General features: G+C 35.7%; 1 protein-coding gene across 5 annotated transcripts in view; it reads left to right on the top strand.

The window, feature by feature from the left end:
- Positions 1 to 19,241, top strand: part of homer (protein) — a 497,710-nt gene that overhangs the window by 208,120 nt on the left and 270,349 nt on the right. The window contains exon 1 of one of the 5 annotated variants that reach the window (XM_069827176.1): positions 15,373 to 15,587. The exons of the other annotated variants lie outside the window; for them this stretch is intronic. The gene's annotated coding sequence lies outside the window, so the exon portion shown is untranslated. Of the gene's footprint in view, positions 1 to 15,372; positions 15,588 to 19,241 lie in introns of those variants that run through there. 5 annotated transcript variants of the gene reach the window in all.

The following is a 19,241-nucleotide window of genomic DNA, read 5'->3' as shown; positions in this document are numbered from 1 at the left end:
TAAATATATTTGCTATTGCTCCCATACTTTTACTTACCAGAGAGGAACATTTCTAATATCTTCCTGGTATCGTTCTTAGTCTCGTGTATTAGCATTGTCACTTAAGGGGTAGGTACAGCTTACAGCAGTAAAATTTTGGAAATATTCGACATTTGTTTCCTCTATTACTGTATCTTGTACAATAATGAAAATTGGCATGTGCTATATGAAAAAATATTTTTTACGATTTAAAAAAATAGTTACATTTTTTTAATTCAGTTCACTGTGCAGTGATGAAGCGTTTCCCGCATAACTAAAAAACTATCCAACATTCTTTGATGAAATTTTTTGTGTGTATTTATGCATGTCATATCTACAATAATGCAAGATCATTTCTCTAGCTTTGATAGATTGTCTGAAAAAAAAAATCATTTAAAATGGCCAACTATCAGTATTTTCTTCTAACACAAAAAAAATATTTATTAAGGAATGTAGTTGAAAGAGCATGATATTGTAAACATTAGTTTCAGCAATAAAATGAAAGAGAGAGAACATTAAAAAGTTAACAAGTTTATGAATTCTGAGGGAAACGCTTCATCACTGCACAGTGAATTGCCACCATTTTGAATTTTGAAAAAAAAAAAATATATATATAAGTTTTTCAAATCGTAAAAATATTTTTTTTCATATAGCAGAAGGGCAGTTTTTACTCATACCAATTTTCATTATTGTATAAGATACAGTAATGGAGGGAAAAAATGTTGAATATTTCCAAAAATGTTACTGCTGCAAGCTGTACCTAACCCCTTAAAAGGACGGAATTTCAGTCGAATGTTATTCTACTTATTCCCTGTAAGTTACATGCTGAACTACTAAGAGAGATTAGGTCGGCACATGGGACATCTAGCGCAGAACCTCTCCTTCTTTACGATTTTTTTGCACATGCACTGCGTATGAGCCGTTCTTACTCTGAAGAGGGACTGTAAAAGTTTTTTTCTTCCTCGAAATGTTGAAGAAAGTTCTCCTCTTAACATAGTGCAGATATGCAAAAGTTTGTCTTTGACCACCGTCAAAGGTTGAACGTCCCATCTTCATGGATAAACTTTGTAGGAAAATAAATGTGTTCGTATGAACGAATATATCTTTTCTTAATGTGCCTATCCTCTTATCCAGGGTGGAATTGTACTCTGTTGGAAGAGAAAAAAAATGACTGCAATGGGACTAACATTAGAAACTCCCGCTACCATATTGTACAGTGTGTTTAAACCAACTTTATTGTAGTTTCCTAGGCGATCTAAGTTTCTTCCCATGCTTGTCGATAGCTCCATTCTAGCTGTAACGTTTACATTATTCGAAATTGCCTTATATTCGGTTTCAGCATTGTCCAGAATTTCTCACTGGAGGAGAGCGAGCTCATTGCACTGCGACTATCCCACATGGAAATTGTCTATTGTGCTAATCCCCTTGGCTAGGCGCACTTTCACTCATACCAGCTGACTATACTAAGGTCCGCTGCGCACGCGGTCTCTGTGTAGGTAACTCCATACCTCCCTAGGCCAGTCTCCTCCTTGCGTCCCAGTCGGAGGTCGAAGAATGCTATACAGTGAGATCGAAGTGTAGAGTTGGCGGAATTATGTAAATGTCTTTCACTGTGGCTGTTCCTCGGCTTTGGAATTCCCTACCGAGTAATGTCAGGGACTGTCAGACATCAAATCAATTTAAGAATAGGCTAACGAAATATTTTTCTAATAATTCTTGTTAACAATAATAGCTGTTTCAGGTTTCTCAATGTTTAATGTTTATATATATCACAGATAAAAATCTAAATTATCTCATTATTATTATTATTACTTACTTACAAATGGCTTTTAAGGAACCCGAAGGTTCATTGCCGCCCTCACATAAGCCCGCCAGCGGTCCCTATCCTGAGCAAGATTAATCCAGTCTCTATCATCATACCCCACCTCCCTCAAATCCATTTTAATATTATCCTCCCATCTACGTCTCGGCCTCCCTAAAGGTCTTTTTCCCTCCGGTCTCCCAACTAACACTCTATATGCATTTCTGGATTCGCCCATACGTGCTACATGCCCTGCCCATCTCAAACGTCTGGATTTAATGTTCCTAATTATGTCAGGTGAAGAATACAATGCGTGCAGTTCTGTGTTGTGTAACTTTCTCCATTCTCCTGTAACTTCATCCCGCTTAGCCCCAAATATTTTCCTAAGCACCTTATTCTCAAACACCCTGAACCTATGTTCCTCTCTCAGATTATTATTATTATTATTATTATTATTATTATTATTATTATTATAACTATTTCTTACCAATGTTTATTATTGTCACACTAACATTACTTATCCAACTTTCATTATTTACTTTCATGTTGTTTTATGGTCTAGATAGTAATGTAATAACCAGGGAACGGATTTATATGGACTAAAAATATATGAAATATGTAAATATATATGTAGTTATGTTTACCAAAATATGGAATTAAATATGGATTTTTACCAAAATATGGAATTAAATATGGACTTAAAATTATAAAAAAATGACTATGTACGTTAAATATTGGTACATTTTAATCAAACTAAACAAAAAATATAATGGACGTACCTTATCTTCCAATGTAGTTTCAACAAAACACAATTTTTATTGTCTGTTACCATAACAATAGGTTACAAACATTTCTTTCAAGTGCTGAAAAGTGAATCTTCTTCTATTGTCTCTGAGGATAGATTTATACTGACTAAAAGAGCGTTCGACGTCACAAGAAGTAACTGGTACATAATTCAATTTCACAATGTCTGCTGGGGATAAGTCCAAGTTAATCTTCACTGTTGATTCACCACTCATCACAGCAACAACCTTTTGTAGTTCTTCATATCCAGGGTTTTTTGAAAGTACAGTGTCCACCTTAGCTCTTACTGCATCTGCAACTTTACCTCTACCACGATTCAGTTGTTCCACAGTACTATTTATAATTTCAAAACTTTCAGATAGTGAAAGGTGCCTATTTTGGAGACTTTTGAGCGTTTTTATGATGCATGAAAATGTATGCTGAATGTGAGCTAAGTCATTCTTCACACTTATGTCACAGGTAACTGTTTTTGCAGTATCAATTGAGACTGCATCTTCAGAGTCCAATGCAAGGAGAACATTGTTAATAGAGTCTATATGTTCGGCATAATATTCAACTGCTTCTAGCCATGTACCCCATCTAGTTAAAATTGGCTTTGGTGGCAATGGAATTTCAGGGTACATTTCTTTCAACACGTTAACTCTACTGGGAGCTTTGAGAAATACTTTTTTCACTGATGAAATCAACAAATCTACTTTAGGGAAATTGTCTCTGACCACTTCTGCCACACGATGAAATGCATGCGCCACACAAGTAAAATGAGTCAATTTAGGATATACAACAGATAATGCTTGTCCAGCTTTGACCATATAAGGGGCAGCATCGCTAATAAAGAATAACACATTATCGTACATAATACCCTTTGGCCACAGGATACCCATAGCTTCGTTGAACAGTTTAACTATAGTTTTGTTATTGCACTTTTCTAGAACATCACAATGTAAAAGAATTCGTTCAGAATATTGTTCACTTAACAAACCGATAACTACATTACCAACAAGTCTACCTTCTTTGTCGGGAGTCTCATCAATGGAAACCCAAATTGAACTATCTTTAATTTCATCTCTTATCTTCTGTATTGTCTCATCGTAGATGGATGGAGCATACGTCTTCCTAAGTGTTGACTCATCCGGGATTGTATGTTGAGTATATTTTTCAAGGAATTCCCTGAAGACCTTATTCTTTAGTTTGTAGAGAGGAATATCAGCAGAGATGAGAGAACGGCACAGGTCGATGTTAAACTCAGATCTTACATTCGATGTTGTTGGTTGTGTTAAAAACAATTGTCTCTGCTTGGAATTTAGTTGTTTGTTGGCCTGATGTTTACTAGTTGTAATGTGTTGTTGCACCAGGAACTTTTGTGTAGATGATACTGCACACTGACACAAATTACAAAATAATATTTTATTGTCAGTTGATAAACCATCTTCTTTAAATTCTGAAATGTAACTTGTTAGTTTTGATTTTAAATTGACTGAATGACGTACTTTTGGCATATTTACCGTCTTTATAGTATGATTTACAAAACTGAACCTATGTGTACTCTGACTGGCATTTAACTGTTGAGCTGCACAACTGAAGTCTGTTAAAAATTTTAAATTAAATTAATACAGTTTTGTAACTTACTTTCCCATTGTTGATAGGACTGGTAATTTTCAAATAACTCTGTTGTTAAAGGGATTACTGAACATGTGTTTAAATCTCTATTGTTGAAATGTATTTTTAAAAGTTAATGGAATTTTGTTTTGTTTTATTGTTAAACCTAATATAATATGGACTGTTTTATATGAAATATGGAAAATATATGGAAATTAACGAAAATATGTACTAAACTCTAAAATATGGAAAAATATGGAAAATAAAAGTAGGATTTTTCAACCCTACACATTGTGAAACATAAAGATAATGCAAAATATAAATTATATTAGCTTTATAAGTAAATATGTATTTACATATAAATCCTTTCCCTGGTAATAACTATGTAAGCAATTGTATTCAATTAGAATTAGAGTCTGGCTGGGCGGAAGAGAAGGCCTACTGGCCTTAGCTCTGCCAGATTAAATAAATAAATTATTATTATTATTATTATTATTATTATTATTATTATTATTATTATATTAGGAAAACGGGAGAACTCCGGGAAAACTCGAACTGTCCGTCACATATCATACGGATTTTTCACGTGAAAAATCTCAGGCCAGTTCGGAATACGAATCTGCGTAACAGGCCGAAAGGGACCAGACTCACCTTGCTTGTTCTTAAAACGGATACTAGCATATATACACAACCATTATACAGACTGTTTGAAAACCAGTGTCCAAAAACAGCACAGCAGTATAAAGGACATAGCCTAATACTGGATAATATTACGAAGATATCGTACTCGGCTGCATTGCACTCCATCATAATAATACCTTTGAAGGAACTTGTTCTCCCTGGAGGACTATCTTATCTGCCTGTTAGCTTCTGGCTCCTGCCTATTCTTAATTTGTTTTGTAACCAAGGAATTTAAAAAGACTCCTTGGTTGGGACACATAATATTCCTGCTTTTTTATGCTGTGCCCTACCTGCACTGTAGTATGCGAGCCATCACGTGTAACTTCTAACATCATGTAAATTATTTCAGAAAGAATAGAGGACTCCATTTGGTGTACAATATTTAGAGTGATGCTTAGCCTGAAGTATGTTTAAGACTTTGCTAACCTGCAGAAATACTTCGTGTCGTAGTTGATTTTTGTAAAGTTGAGAGTTAGGGAATAGGTTCCTATCCTGACTTTACTTGTTCTGACACCTCTGTCACTTTGCTTCTCGCACAGCATTTTCCAAACATTCATGTCAGGTTGTTAATTTTAAGCTACGCAAGCAAACCATGTTCCAGCAGCGACTAGGGCTTCGCCTGCTCAACATGACGGTGTAACAGTGTAACAGTCACGAAGCTTGAGGTGTTTTTTTTGCATTTCTCGCGATACATTGCTCCAAGTCCAAGCGGTTAGCAACTGAGAGTACTAGGAACAATAGACTGTGCGATAGTAGCGATCCTAGTGGCTAGCAATTAAAGTTCAACTGTCACTGGATACATATTCCCTACGTATTGAGCTTCGTGACTAAGTACTAGACTGTGTGTAACTTAGTAAAAGGAAGTATGCAAGATTGATTTTTTCTTAATACATTAATAATAGTATCCACCCATTTTAGTTGTCTGAATCAAGACATATTTGACAGTCTGTGAAATAGGTTGAAATTTACATTAAGAAATTCCTAGAGATGTTAAGAGAACTTTCACACTAATATGTTTCAGTTCTTTTTAAATATGAGGAATACTTTTATACTTAATATTTCCACAGGTACAAGTCACACGACGCACAGTGGGGCAACGGGTCTTGAAAATTGGCATATTCATTCATTCATTCATTCATTCATTCATTCATTCATTCATTCATTCATTCATTCATTCATTCATTCATTTTATTCCATAGATCTTACATGAGCAATGAAGCTTTAAGATTGGAACAAGTCAAAATTTTACAATATTACAATTACCATTTTTACAAATTTTTACAGTTTTACAATTTAGTAATTTTCTACAATTTTTACAATTTTGTGCAATTTTTACAATATTTTGGCGAGATGTAGTGAGATGAGGTGAGGTCCGAGGATTCGCCAAAATATTACTCGGCATTTGCCTTTTGGTTGGGGAAACCTCGGAAAAACCCAACCACGTAATCAAATCAAAGAGGTTGATGCCGAGGACTCGCCATAGACCATCCGGCTTCAGTCCCACGGCTGTGGAAAATCTCGAAAGAAACCAAAGACCAAAGGGGGATCCAACCCAAACCCGAACACAACTCCGGATCAGCAGCCCAGCGAGTCTGCCGACTGAACTACATCGATGGCTCTACTAAAAGTATACAATACATAGCCAATCAGATTATTAAATTTACAAACGCAAACGATCATTCATAAGTTGAGCTATATGTATAATACAAAACAAGTAAGTTAATTAAATTAAGGCATAAACAATTCAACCAGTTGTGATACACAGAAATTGATAATACATATCATGCAAACTATTTCAAATTACAAACACAAACAATTTATCAACAGAGCTATACAGATTACTATTCAATTTAAAGCATATACAATATTTGTTAGTAGTGTTATGAAAAGACATAATTGTTTAACTGCTTCATTATTTATACTTATAGAAGTAATAACTGAAGCATGCAGACTTTAAATTTTAATACCACAACATCGTGCTATCCTTGAAAGATAGAATTCCTCTTCAGAATCCGAAGTGAAACCACGGACATCACAAACGTTTCGGCTGCTGTCATTAACACTTTCTACACCGCCACTATAGCAAAAGATCTGCAAAGTTGGAGATTTCAGCAACTCTCTTTCCAGTGTTGAAGGTTTTTCTTTTGTATGGTTCTCTGTCTTGTGATTATGGGATCAGAACTGACTAAAAGTAAGTTTAATATGTCATCGTTCGTTATCTCCCAGACTACATTTCTTTGCGTAATGCTCACGGTAAACCTTGAAATCCTTATTGGGCGCTTCTTGGTCTTCTCCAATTAATTTTCCTATAGGAAGCAATGCAGATGGTATTATTTCAGGACACTTTATGAAGTATTTATGTAAATTCGATGGAATAATTTACCGTGGACACTTTTGAACGAAGTATCTAGCGGCATTATGGGCAAATTCCCTAAATTTTTCTATATCTATTTTATGTCCACTACACCACCATCACTGTACAATGCATATGATTTTTCAAATCTAGGTCTACTTTCGTAATTTGGGCTGAAAGTTCTGCGTTCATGAAAAATTATCTGACAGTATTTCCATCATTCGAATTTCCGAATCCCTGTTTTGGTTTGTCTGCTATCAAATCACAGCGTTCTCTGATTCCTTTCTGAATCCGAGCTTAATTTCTTCGGCCAAGAAATGAAATTATTGTTGTTCAGTCAACTGTACGAAGACAGGTCTGAATCTCACAAGTGATACCACGAAGGCACCACTTATGAGGCAACTAGGCCAGATAATAATGAGTAGGGTGGCCAGTTCCATTCTCCCTCCATTGCATACATCGGTGAATAGCTGCAGTAGCTATGCCAATTTACTGCTACCAGAAGTTCTCCAAATATCATGAAGTTCTCTTTTCTTTAAGAGATTATATTAGGACTCATTCCTGAAAATAAAGAAATAAAAACACGAAATCTAAATTTAAGTACAATCTGATTTTTTAAATTATCCTTTAAAGATCGCATATTGTGAGGAAAAGAGAAAATCGAGCAGAGAAGGGAAACGAATAAAATTTATAACACATAATCAGTACAGGCCTACATTAGGATAAACCAAAACTCATAACTTGATCTGCCTTGGAGCACAATTGTCACTATGTTTGTTACAAAAATATTGAATTGTAACATTTAACAGTCATGATATTGCTGAGCTGTTTTAAAGAACAAAATGAACGTAACTTAAAACGTATAATTATTAAAATACCAGTACGTACCTGAACTTGAATGTTCCATAAAATAGCTACAACTTCAATAATTCAAACAGTAAGACTCAAATATATCACAAATGCAGTGTATAAACGACACACAAACAAGGCACTTGCTTTCTCAGCAGACATTCGCTTCAACGGAGAGCTCTGGCGGAGATGAGCTGCACTTCCGATCGTATATCGGTCTTATTGTGCACAAAATAGTGGCGTATTGAGAAATTATAGAAGCAGATGTTTGTATGCTATTTCATTTTTTTATTTAATGCCAATTTTCAGGGCCCTTTGCGCTACTGTGCTGCGTGAGATTGGAAGAGTAATTTTTAATTTTCTTTCTAACGTCACATTTTCTCTTTTCTGTTCTACATGTTAATTTATTTTATTTAAAATTCTGTAATATCATAGCCCTATTCGGAATGCAAGTATCAGAAAATTGTATGACTTTTTTTTTTCTTCTCGTTCCCTATAACTTACTTTTCAAACAAGTAGGCCTATCGCACATAGCTGTTCTAACGCGTATCACGGTCTTGACGTGATTATATTCAACAACTGATTTTCAGCAACTGGGATTAGAATATTATAGTTGTCGATATCATTGTTTCATTTCTGTATGTCATTGGTGTACTTTTTTCTCTGAACTTTAAATTTTATTTCTTATTTGCTCTATTTATTTGAACTACACTGACCGGAAAAAAAAGAAACACTTTCAAATCTTTAGTACAAACTAAATCCATTCTACATCCATCAACAGTTATGGTAAAAATGTTTTACCTTGCGTCAATTTTAAACTTCTAGAATACAACTTTAATTTAACTTTAATAGCGATGTTTGCTACGTAATAACATTAAAAAACTTTGTTTCTCCGCAGATGTGAAATTGAAAATGCAGGGAAAACAATGAATAACGCAAAATTTATGAGTCCATTGTTGCGTTTTCCACTTGTTATAAGACAGTCATTTTGTGTTTTTATTAAATATGCCTCTCTCATGTCATGAAGTAGCAGCCGCAGTGGCATTGGTGGAAAACGGCCACAGTCTTCGACATGTTGCCCTGACGTTGAATGCAGCCTTCTCTATGGTGCATAGGGCACTGCATCGCATTTGGGAAACTCAGCAGTACACTAGGGGACTGGGTTCAGACCGTAAGAGAAAAACTTCTGTCAGAGATGATCGATTTTTGGTGCATCAGATCTTGCAGGACCGGCACACCACCGCTGTCGAAGCCCGTAATCGACTTCAATTGGCCACGGACATCATCAGTGAAAGGACAGTTAGAAGAAGGCTTGATGAAGCAAATCTGAGATCTCGGAGTCCCGAAACTGTTCCTACCACCAACATTGGAAACATGAAGACTGAAGGCATATACTCTTTACAGATGAGTCCAGATTCTGTGTAAAAGGACCAGATGAAAGGAACGAGTGTGGAGATCAGGAGAAGGCTATCTTGACTGCATGATCTCTAAACGCACACCATTTGGAGGTGACTCCTTCATAGTCAGGGCGGGAATATCTACCAACGAGAATACGGGCCTTGTCATCATCGGAAATGGATCTCTGACGGCAGCACGATATATTGATGAGATTCTTCATTATCATGTGATTCCGTTCTCAATATTTGCAGGAGAAAATTGCATCTTTATGCATGATAATGCTGCTCGGTGTGTGTCGGAATTTTTGGATGAAGTTGGTATCGTGTCTCCTGGAGGGCCTTCATGTAGCCTGGATTTAAATCCGATAGAGACGTATAGACTAATCTAGGACGACGTATTCGAAGCAAAGATGAACCTCCAGAAACAACGCAACAGTTGAGGGGAAACTTTACGGCAGGAATGGGAAAATATTGGGCAAGAGTACATTAGTACTGTGGTAAGGGGCATGCCAAGCCGAACGGAGGCTGTCATCAGAGCAAGAGGAGGAAACACCCACTACTAGGTTGAGTCCCTGACGCGGGTTACTCTATCAGCAACAAATTATTTCAATGTGTGAAATTAATTCAAACCTTAATTTTATTTGAAATGTTGTTTTGTATTTTACGGTATTTGTATCGTAGACTCATTTAATTTACCTAAAAAATTAATTTCTTTTCATACTAATTCATGAAATTTCCATAATTAAATGTTACCTGGAAATATTCAATATTTTTTTGCCGGTCACTGTAGATGCGCATGTTGCCTAGTAATACGCATATTATCTTTCTGCAAAGTACAATACATATATATTTTTTACTATCGAAAGGTATTTAGACAGCTTATCAAACAGATAGTGGTCTTAGTGATCGTAGTTCTGTTGTGTGACTTAAAAATGCCACTATTAGGGTATGTTCTGTAATGTTAGATTTCATAAAATTAACATTATATTTGCTACTCCAGACTAACTTGCTTTAAAGTTTTAAGAGGATTTTCAGCGAATTTTCATTTTATATTTATTAAAATGTTAGAAGAAATGGTAATATCCTAGAACGCGGGAAAAATCCAACATGGCTGACAAAAACTACCAAAAACATTCTGTCAACTATGAAGTTCAAATGCCACCAAACATCACAAAATCAAAGATATGAAATCAAATATATATTCATATTTTTAAAGAACAACAAGTCTTTCAAAAAATGGAAATAACTTTAATATTTCATCTTTGATTTCTGATGGCATTCGAACTTTATAGGCTAGTTGGCAGTACTTTTCCGGTAGTTTTCGTCCGCACTTTACTCCTACAAATCACTAAAACACAAAACATAACATAATAATTTATCATCTTATCAAACAAAATTCAGTCCTCATTGACGTCTTCAACGACGACTTCACTTCCAATATATGACACAGGCTTCAGGCAATCTAAACTTAAACCATGCAGGCAACAAGATAACTAAACCAGCACTTTGTCGTACAGTCAACTTCGCATAATTAAACTATGTACTTACACAAAATGACATTTTTTGGAACACTTATTACACCTTAACTTATACAGAAAATTCAGTAAATAATTCCTTGAAACCACAGAAATACAGTTTTCTTCTCAACAACCGAAACAATTCTTATTCAATAGCGAAAGAACTAAGCCAAAATAGACACAAAATTTAATACTCTGTTCTATGTTCACACATCTTTCATAAATATCATAAAATGGCAAACTTTCAATAACTTTAACGATCACGTAATTGATTAACTAGCGGACTTACTCGTGTTAATTATGTAAGTTTGTGCTGCTTACAGCTGTTTCGGTGTTTCATCACCATCCTCAGAGTCTACTAGATCTCGGCGTCATCTCGAACTTCTCTGCCTGTTATATGGGTGCGTTTGATTGTTGAAAGGTGGAGTCAAATAGTGTGTGTGTGCTGAAATTGATCTGTGTGTTGAGAATTTGATCGGGGTGTGTTTTAGTGTGTTTGGTTTAACGATCAGACACAATATAACACCATTCACGTTAAACAATCAAGAACAACTTACTGACGTCATTATCCATTCAAAATTAATGTACATTCTAGAACAAATGAAACCAATCAAATCGAAATAAAATCATGAAATGACAAAGTCCAATACCTTTAGCCGTCAGAACAATATAACACCACTCACGTCAAACAACCAAGAACAACTGACGTCATTACCCATTCAAAATTAACGAAAATTCTAGAACAAATGACAACTATAACCAATCAAATTGAAAGAACATCACTGCAACAGCTAGTATAAAAACCTAAATTAACATATAAAAGTCACTAAAACTTACTAACATTTAACTCTAAAGTAAAAGAGTTGGCAATACTTACTACATCCAACCAGGTGCTCGTCTGCTATGAAATTACTCAAGAAATATAGTAGGCCTATGTAAAACATTTATTACTAGAGTATTCTTAAGATTTACATGTTACAACTTAGATGAAGAAATAATGAGTGACGGGTGATGTATACATATTTTAGAGCTAAAAACTTCTTTACAACCTTAAAGAATTACATTTAAATCCAATTTGATATTAAAATTTCAACTAATATTGCTATTTAATAAGACAGCAATAGTTAATCCATCTCGCCTCATAATGATGTTAAGTTTTCGACATTAATAATTAATAATTAATGGTAATTATTACTATACCATTGAGCGTGTATCTACTGACCCAGTGTCAATATGCTTGTAGTCCACAGAAATGGAAAATTTGTTCAGTTTGAGTGATATAAAGCGCGTGTTTTGTGTTAGATAAACGCCATTCTTCAAAATTGTCTGCTCTATGTTCGGACCTTATAGCCTATAACTTACGTGAGCACGCCACAGTTTTGTGTCTGAAAGTGTGCATGTGTGTACGTACTTATTCATAAATAACTTGAATTTATTTTGTATTTTCATTCAGAAATAAAAGTTTATAGTGAGTGTAGAAAGTATTGAACAGTATCACAGACAGAATTAATTAATATAATTAGTTATTCATTATATACAGTAACAAAAATATGCATCCATAAATTGTACTCCACAAAGGCAAACGCAGTTTTCTCTGTTTTAACACAAAAAATAACATGTAAAAAGTAATTTATACATTAACAACAAAAATCAACGAACAAAAAATATTGATGCAGTCCCCTATTATGGCTGTTTTTTTCTCTTTATTTTGGAGTTCAATACTGCTTAGTTGATAGCCCTTCCAAACGGCGTGGCATCGACTCAACTAACTTCGAATTTAGTGAAGCAGGGATATTTCTCCATTATTCTTCCAAAGCGTATTAAATTTCAGATCTTGCTTGTTACAAATTTACCTTGAACGAATTCTTATTTTCAGATGTTCCAATAAATTCTCAATGGGGTTAATGTCCGGATACTGTGGGGGCGTTTCGATGTACTTTGGTGTGTTACATATAATCCATAAGCGCATATTGAAAGCGGTGTGCTTGGAGTCATTATCTTGCATAAATACAACATCACGTCTAAGCCCCATTTTCTCTGCAGATGTATGAAGTTTAGTCTTTAGTATGTTTATATACTGTGATCCATGACGTCATCGATAAAATGCAATATCCTACCCCAGACGCACTCATTCAGCCCCATACCACTATAGAACCACCACCATGTTTGACAATGGGTTTGAGATTTTGCTTTTGTAGCTCTGTATTTTTCGTCCTCCAGATTTTTCTTCTTCCATCTGAAGAAAAAATATTGAATTTAGAATCGTCAGTAAAAATGACTTTATTCCAAAATTCTTGGGTGGTGTTCATGTGTGTTTTAGTGAAGTGTAGTCTCTTCTTTCTGGTTTATTCGCTTACAAACCATTTTCGTCGGGCTGTTATCCCATGAAATTCGTTAGCTCTTAGATAGCTAGGTACGAATACTGATAGTCATTCTTGACACTAACTGCCAATTTCGGTTCACTAATTTGAGATTTTGCTTTACTCTCCTCATTAATGCTCTCTCAGTATATACATTCAGTTTTCTAGGACGTCCTGATCTGTGGCTATTTTCCAACGCATTTTCGTGCGCCGACTCTATCAATTATATGCTGAATTGTTGCTCTTGATCTTCCAATTATATTACTAATTTCATTTAGCGATTTACACTCATTATGTAAGCGAATAATTATCCCTCTCTCTTCGACTGTAATCTCTCTTCCTTTGCTCCCCGTTACAACGTTGATTTGCATCCACGAAACAACACACCTACACAGCAACGTACTCAAGGCCAGACTGGATAACAACGCTACCAGAACCACCCCCACTCGAATGCACGTACACTTGCTATTGACTTAAATGTAGTACTGTATCAATACTTTGTTTTGTGTATTTGTGCCGTTTCGGATTCTTCTATTTTAAAACAAAATTTCTTTCAAGATTCCCTCGTTTCAATTTCAAAATTTAATCAAATGAAGAGTAATAGAATGTACCCGTTTCACGTTTTCACTAAATATCTCGTGCATGCGTAATTAATGCGCAATTTTTGTAACTTGCGTTAAGTGTATCAATACTTGCTACACTCGCTGTATATGGAATATTTCAGTCAAAATGTGTTGTATTAAGTAAAAAAAAATATTCATGATATTTTCTTAATTTCTTCTTCAAGTGGCACAATTTCCTATATGGGCGAGTACCTTAATTATAAAAATCATTGTAGATTATATGGATTTAAGGTTGGTTTTCTACGCCAGATGTCCGAGATCAGATACCTGTAGTCGAAACTAATTTTGAATGGACAAAAATATTGATGGCATTGATTTCCTGGGAATAATATCCACTCTTGTCACATTATCATTGCCCCACCAGGAATTCTAGTTATCACTACACGTAGTAGACAAACCACTAAAACTAAAAACAAATTGATATTGGTCATTAAGTTTTCCAAACATAGCTGCAGTAAATGCAACTACATTTATTTTGGATAATCTTGCTACAGCTTGCTACATGAGGTTACCCAAAAACAACCCAGAATACGCTATTGACAGAGAAAACAATGTAATTCATGAAAAATTGCATTTAGGATTATAGGCCTACTGAATAATTTCCAACTGTGGTAGCACTCAGTATAGAGGGAAATAGCTACCCGCTTCGATTTTCAGCCACAGTAAATATTTTCATTTGATTCGATATATGCAGGGTATAAAACAGGCTATGTGCAATTCATACGGAGACGCTTTCTTGTTATCATTTCATTATCGTGCAGTCATCTCGTTTGGCGCTTAATTTCATACGCTGTATTAATAAAATCGTTGACAAATACGTTAATGGATGTATGTTTAACATAGTAGCAATTTTTGTACGATGAGCCGTTTATAAATATCATGTAACTTGGTTTGTTGTTTTAAAATGTTATACAGTAAATGGATTCATGTTTTCCTTGGTAACAGGTTCATTTTGTATTCCATAACGAGTTATTCTTAAGGAGGAAATGTGTTTAAATACTTCGCAACTCAAAGATGTGTGATGGCAAAACACGACTTAGATTGTGAATTAGAAGCAGGCACTAATGAGGTAACTTGTTTAATGTTGTACACAGCTCACTTCCAGCTCCTCGTACCATGAGCAGTTAGTGAGAAGTTAGGTAAGTTAATTAAGGAAAATTTGAGGGCTATTTATGAAGATGTCTATAAGTCACTGTTCCACTGAGTATGCTATTTCAGACTAATAATTTCAGTCTTAGACTGATGTGTTATTAATTAAATACCCTTGACAATAAACAACGAAGTCCCATCACAAATAAAGTAAAAGAAACACGTAGTGAACTAATTCATTTTCTTTTTGTCTTATTTAGCATCCTTCTTTATACCGACTTGCAACCCAGTGCGATGTAGGGTTGGATATCTTTCGACCAATACTAGACTCTCTCACAATGCTGACTTGATCGTGTGGTCCGCACGATGCAGGGCCACCGCGGAGACTTCACAGGACAAGTGTAATTCAACCACGTACTGTTTGGCTGAGAAGCTCTCGCGCGCTATCAACTAGGTCACTGCTGCGGACCAAAATGCTTAATACTGAAATAAAATTAAGGTAATACATTTCAATCTTAATGAAATAGCAAATGTCGAAGAAATATAAAATATTGCAAATGAAGTAAGGTTATGTATGTATGTATGTATGTATGTATGTATGTATGTATGTATGTATGTATGTATGTATGTATGTATGTAATTTTATGAATACAGGATGTTTTTTTTTTCAGTAGAAATTGTAAATATTTTTAGAGGCGGTAGTATAGACTGTTCCGAGTAAAGGAGTCCATATGAACTTCTATCCAATTTTCATTGGTTATGACGATACAACTGTTTGAACTTTACGCATATAAAGGCTTACAAAAGGTATGATACGTATAGATGTACATATCACCCGGGATCTCAATCGGAGATAACATTTCTTATGCTCTCTATTAATTTCACACGCTCCATTCTTCACTGTATCCACATTTCAAATGCTTTTGGTCGCTTCATCGTAATATCCATGTTTCTGCCTCTTTACAGTGCCACACTCCACACAAAGCGCTTCACTAGTCTCTCCCTCAGTTGTTTTTCCACAGATCCGCAGAAGATTCTCCTTTTTATATTAAAAGTTTCTTTTGGTAATGCTATTCTCCTTGTGACTCCCTGCCAGCAGCTCATGTTACTGCTTATAGTACACCCCAAATATCTGAAGCTGTCAACTCTCTCTACAGACTCATTTAGTATTCACACGTTTACCTTCTTTATTTTTCTTCCGACAACCATGGTCTTCGTCTTGTTTACATTTATCTTCATCCCATACTGCTCACAGCTGTCATTTAGCTCCAGTAGCATATCCCTCAGTATCATCTCTTCTGCTGATAACGCCATATCATCAGCAGATCTTATGTACTGCATTATTTTACCTTCTAATGTCACCCCTCCCATATTCTGAAAACTGTTCCAGACTAAATCCTCCAAGCACATACATACATACATACATACATACATACATACATACATACATACATACATACATACATAGAGTGTCTCAAATTAAGTATACACTTTTTGAAACATTATATCTCAGCAATGAAATCAGATAAATAAACAGTTTTTGCGGTTTTGTATTTCTTAAGCTCGTACATGTTCAAAATGGCACCCTTCCGCCACAATGTAATCCCAACAACGGCGAAGATCAGAGCGACACACCAACTGGATTGTTGCTAAAGGAATAACATTCGATCTGCTCTCTCTTGTCTCCAGTCTTTGTAGTTTTGTGGCGTACATTGCTTCCTTTAAAGCTCCCCAAAGGTAGAAGTCTGGAGGGGTTAAATCCCGAGAGCGAAGCGGTAACTCCGTAGCATTTTCTCTTCGTCCTATCCATCTGTGATTGAATATGCGTTTGAGAAAATTCCTCACATTGACGTGAAAGTGAGCTGGAGCCCCGTCCTGTTGAAAGTAATACCCATCTTCATTGTCAAAGAGGTCATTAAGACGTGGAATCATGGTTTCCAACATTTGCAGGTAAGATGCACCGAGATAGTCCCTTCGAAGAAGTACGGTCCAGTTATCCCTCTGGAAGACAGACCACACCATACTACTAATCCTGGTAGATTAACGGCCTTTTCTTCAAAGATGTTTGGGTTTCCGTTAGCCCGGTATGCACAGTTATGTCTGTTAATTGTCCCATTAGATTGAAATGTTGCTTCATCTGATCAAACAATAATTAAATCTTGAAAATTTTCCCTTTCGTCACGCATGCCAATTAACCACTCACAAAATTGCTGACTCCTATCTGGTTCGTCCACATTTAGTGCATGGAGAAGTTTCGGAATATAAGGCTTCCATTTTTGAATCCGCAAAATTCTGTGAACATTGGATTTTTCGATACCATGAGGACATTGCCTCACAAATTTCTTTGGGGATTGTGCAAAAGCCTGCATCACTGCGTCAACTTGCGTTGTCGGTGGAAGTTCTCTTTCTTCCGCACCGTCCTTTCTTCGCATCTTGCACCGTTTCATAGACTTCAGACTTGTCTCGGATTCTTGTGATTGTTAACCTTGTTGGTGGTGGTGTTCCAAATTCAATTCTCCAACGTCGTTATCGAACGATAACCGCACCGCCGCCATGTTTGTTTGTAATACTGTGAACTGACGAACGCGTTTCCTTTGTAGCATTAAAAACATTCTCTTAGGAAGTGATGCTGTTGTAGTGTTAAAGTTATTTAGAACTACCTGTTAACATATGTATAGTATGAAAATCAAAACACATGGCTACTTTTGTATAAGTTACCAACGCATCAAAATATTTAGCAGGAAGGTTCCCTTGAATAAGAGATTAATTTTGTGGCAATCTGCATCAAGTAGGATATCATTGTGACTCTCTTCCAATGTTTGGAAAAATTTATACTACTTTTTATGAATTATTTAAATAGAATACAATAATTTAATTTCGTATTATAAGCTTGTCGAATATCTGTAATATTTTTTTTTGTCTCTGGCAGTCTTCTGATTTTACGATATTTTTAAAGAAGTTTATTTTTATGAAGCAGGCATTATTCTGGGCAACGTCTTTTTTTCCTCATTTTTTCATGCCATTTTTGGACATTATAAATGTATAGACTCTTTCTTTGCGGCTCAATGAAAGGTACATTATAAAATATAAAATAAGGATAGGTACACTCGTTGCTTTCTGCGTGAAAATGTTAACTTATAGGCCTGCGCTTACCAAAAACAAAAAAGGACAATAAACAAATAAAATTTCTGAAATAAGACTGCCTTTGTAAGACTTGTGGCACTGGCGTAACTTCCGACCCCGCGTTGCGGCCGGGGGGGGGGGGGGGCCGAGGCCAGGGAGGCCCGAAAACGTTCAGTGGTTACTGACGCATATTTGGAAATGAGTTCGAATTACAGTTCAAGGCTCACATTATGTATTTTCCATATCGCATAGCCACTCATTTTACTCTCTGGCATATGGAAATCTGTGGTAATGACCCGAGGATGCGCATACAATGATCCAACTGGCAGTACTTCGCATCATACACCTCGTCGATTGCCTCAGTAGACTCGCCCACAAGCATATTGCAGTGATGCCAACGTTGAAAATATGACAGAGTGATTTTTATGGATGAAGACATTGTTTCTCGTATTGTATTTTCATGTGAACAGTAGAGAGCGGAATTTAGGCAAAAACCTATTTTTTTCCTTGATACATACAGGCTTGAGATTTAATATTTACATTTTTCATGGATATAGGTGTAAATAAAGGCGTTTTATAGTGCCTAAAATGCCTATTTCGACGTTAGTGCCTGTTTTTAAGTTTTTAAAATTTTTGCATCATTTTTCGTAACTGTTTACTGTTCTTAACATCCTGTACCGTTTACATTCCAAGACGGATAACAACTCCTTCCTAGCAGTGAACAACACAATAGAGAAGTACCTGCGGGCCACCCCTTCTCATTCTTACAATCTTTCAATCCTAAAACTCCAACTTTCAGTCGGCCTGGGTAGCGTAGTCGATGTAGCGCTGGCCTTCTGTACTCGAGGTTGCGGGTTCGATCCCTGCCCAGGCCAATGGCATTTAAGTGTGCTTAAATGCGACAGGCTCATGTCAGTAATTTACTGGCATGTAAAAGAACTTCTGCGAGACAAATTATTATTATTATTATTATTATTATTATTATTATTATTATTATTATTATTATTATTGTATCTTCCTCTGTCTTCAG

Source organism: Periplaneta americana, chromosome 1 (genome assembly GCF_040183065.1).
Source record: "Periplaneta americana isolate PAMFEO1 chromosome 1, P.americana_PAMFEO1_priV1, whole genome shotgun sequence".
Taxonomy (NCBI): Eukaryota; Metazoa; Arthropoda; class Insecta; order Blattodea; family Blattidae; genus Periplaneta; species Periplaneta americana.
This window is presented reverse-complemented; position numbering and strand designations above follow the sequence as displayed.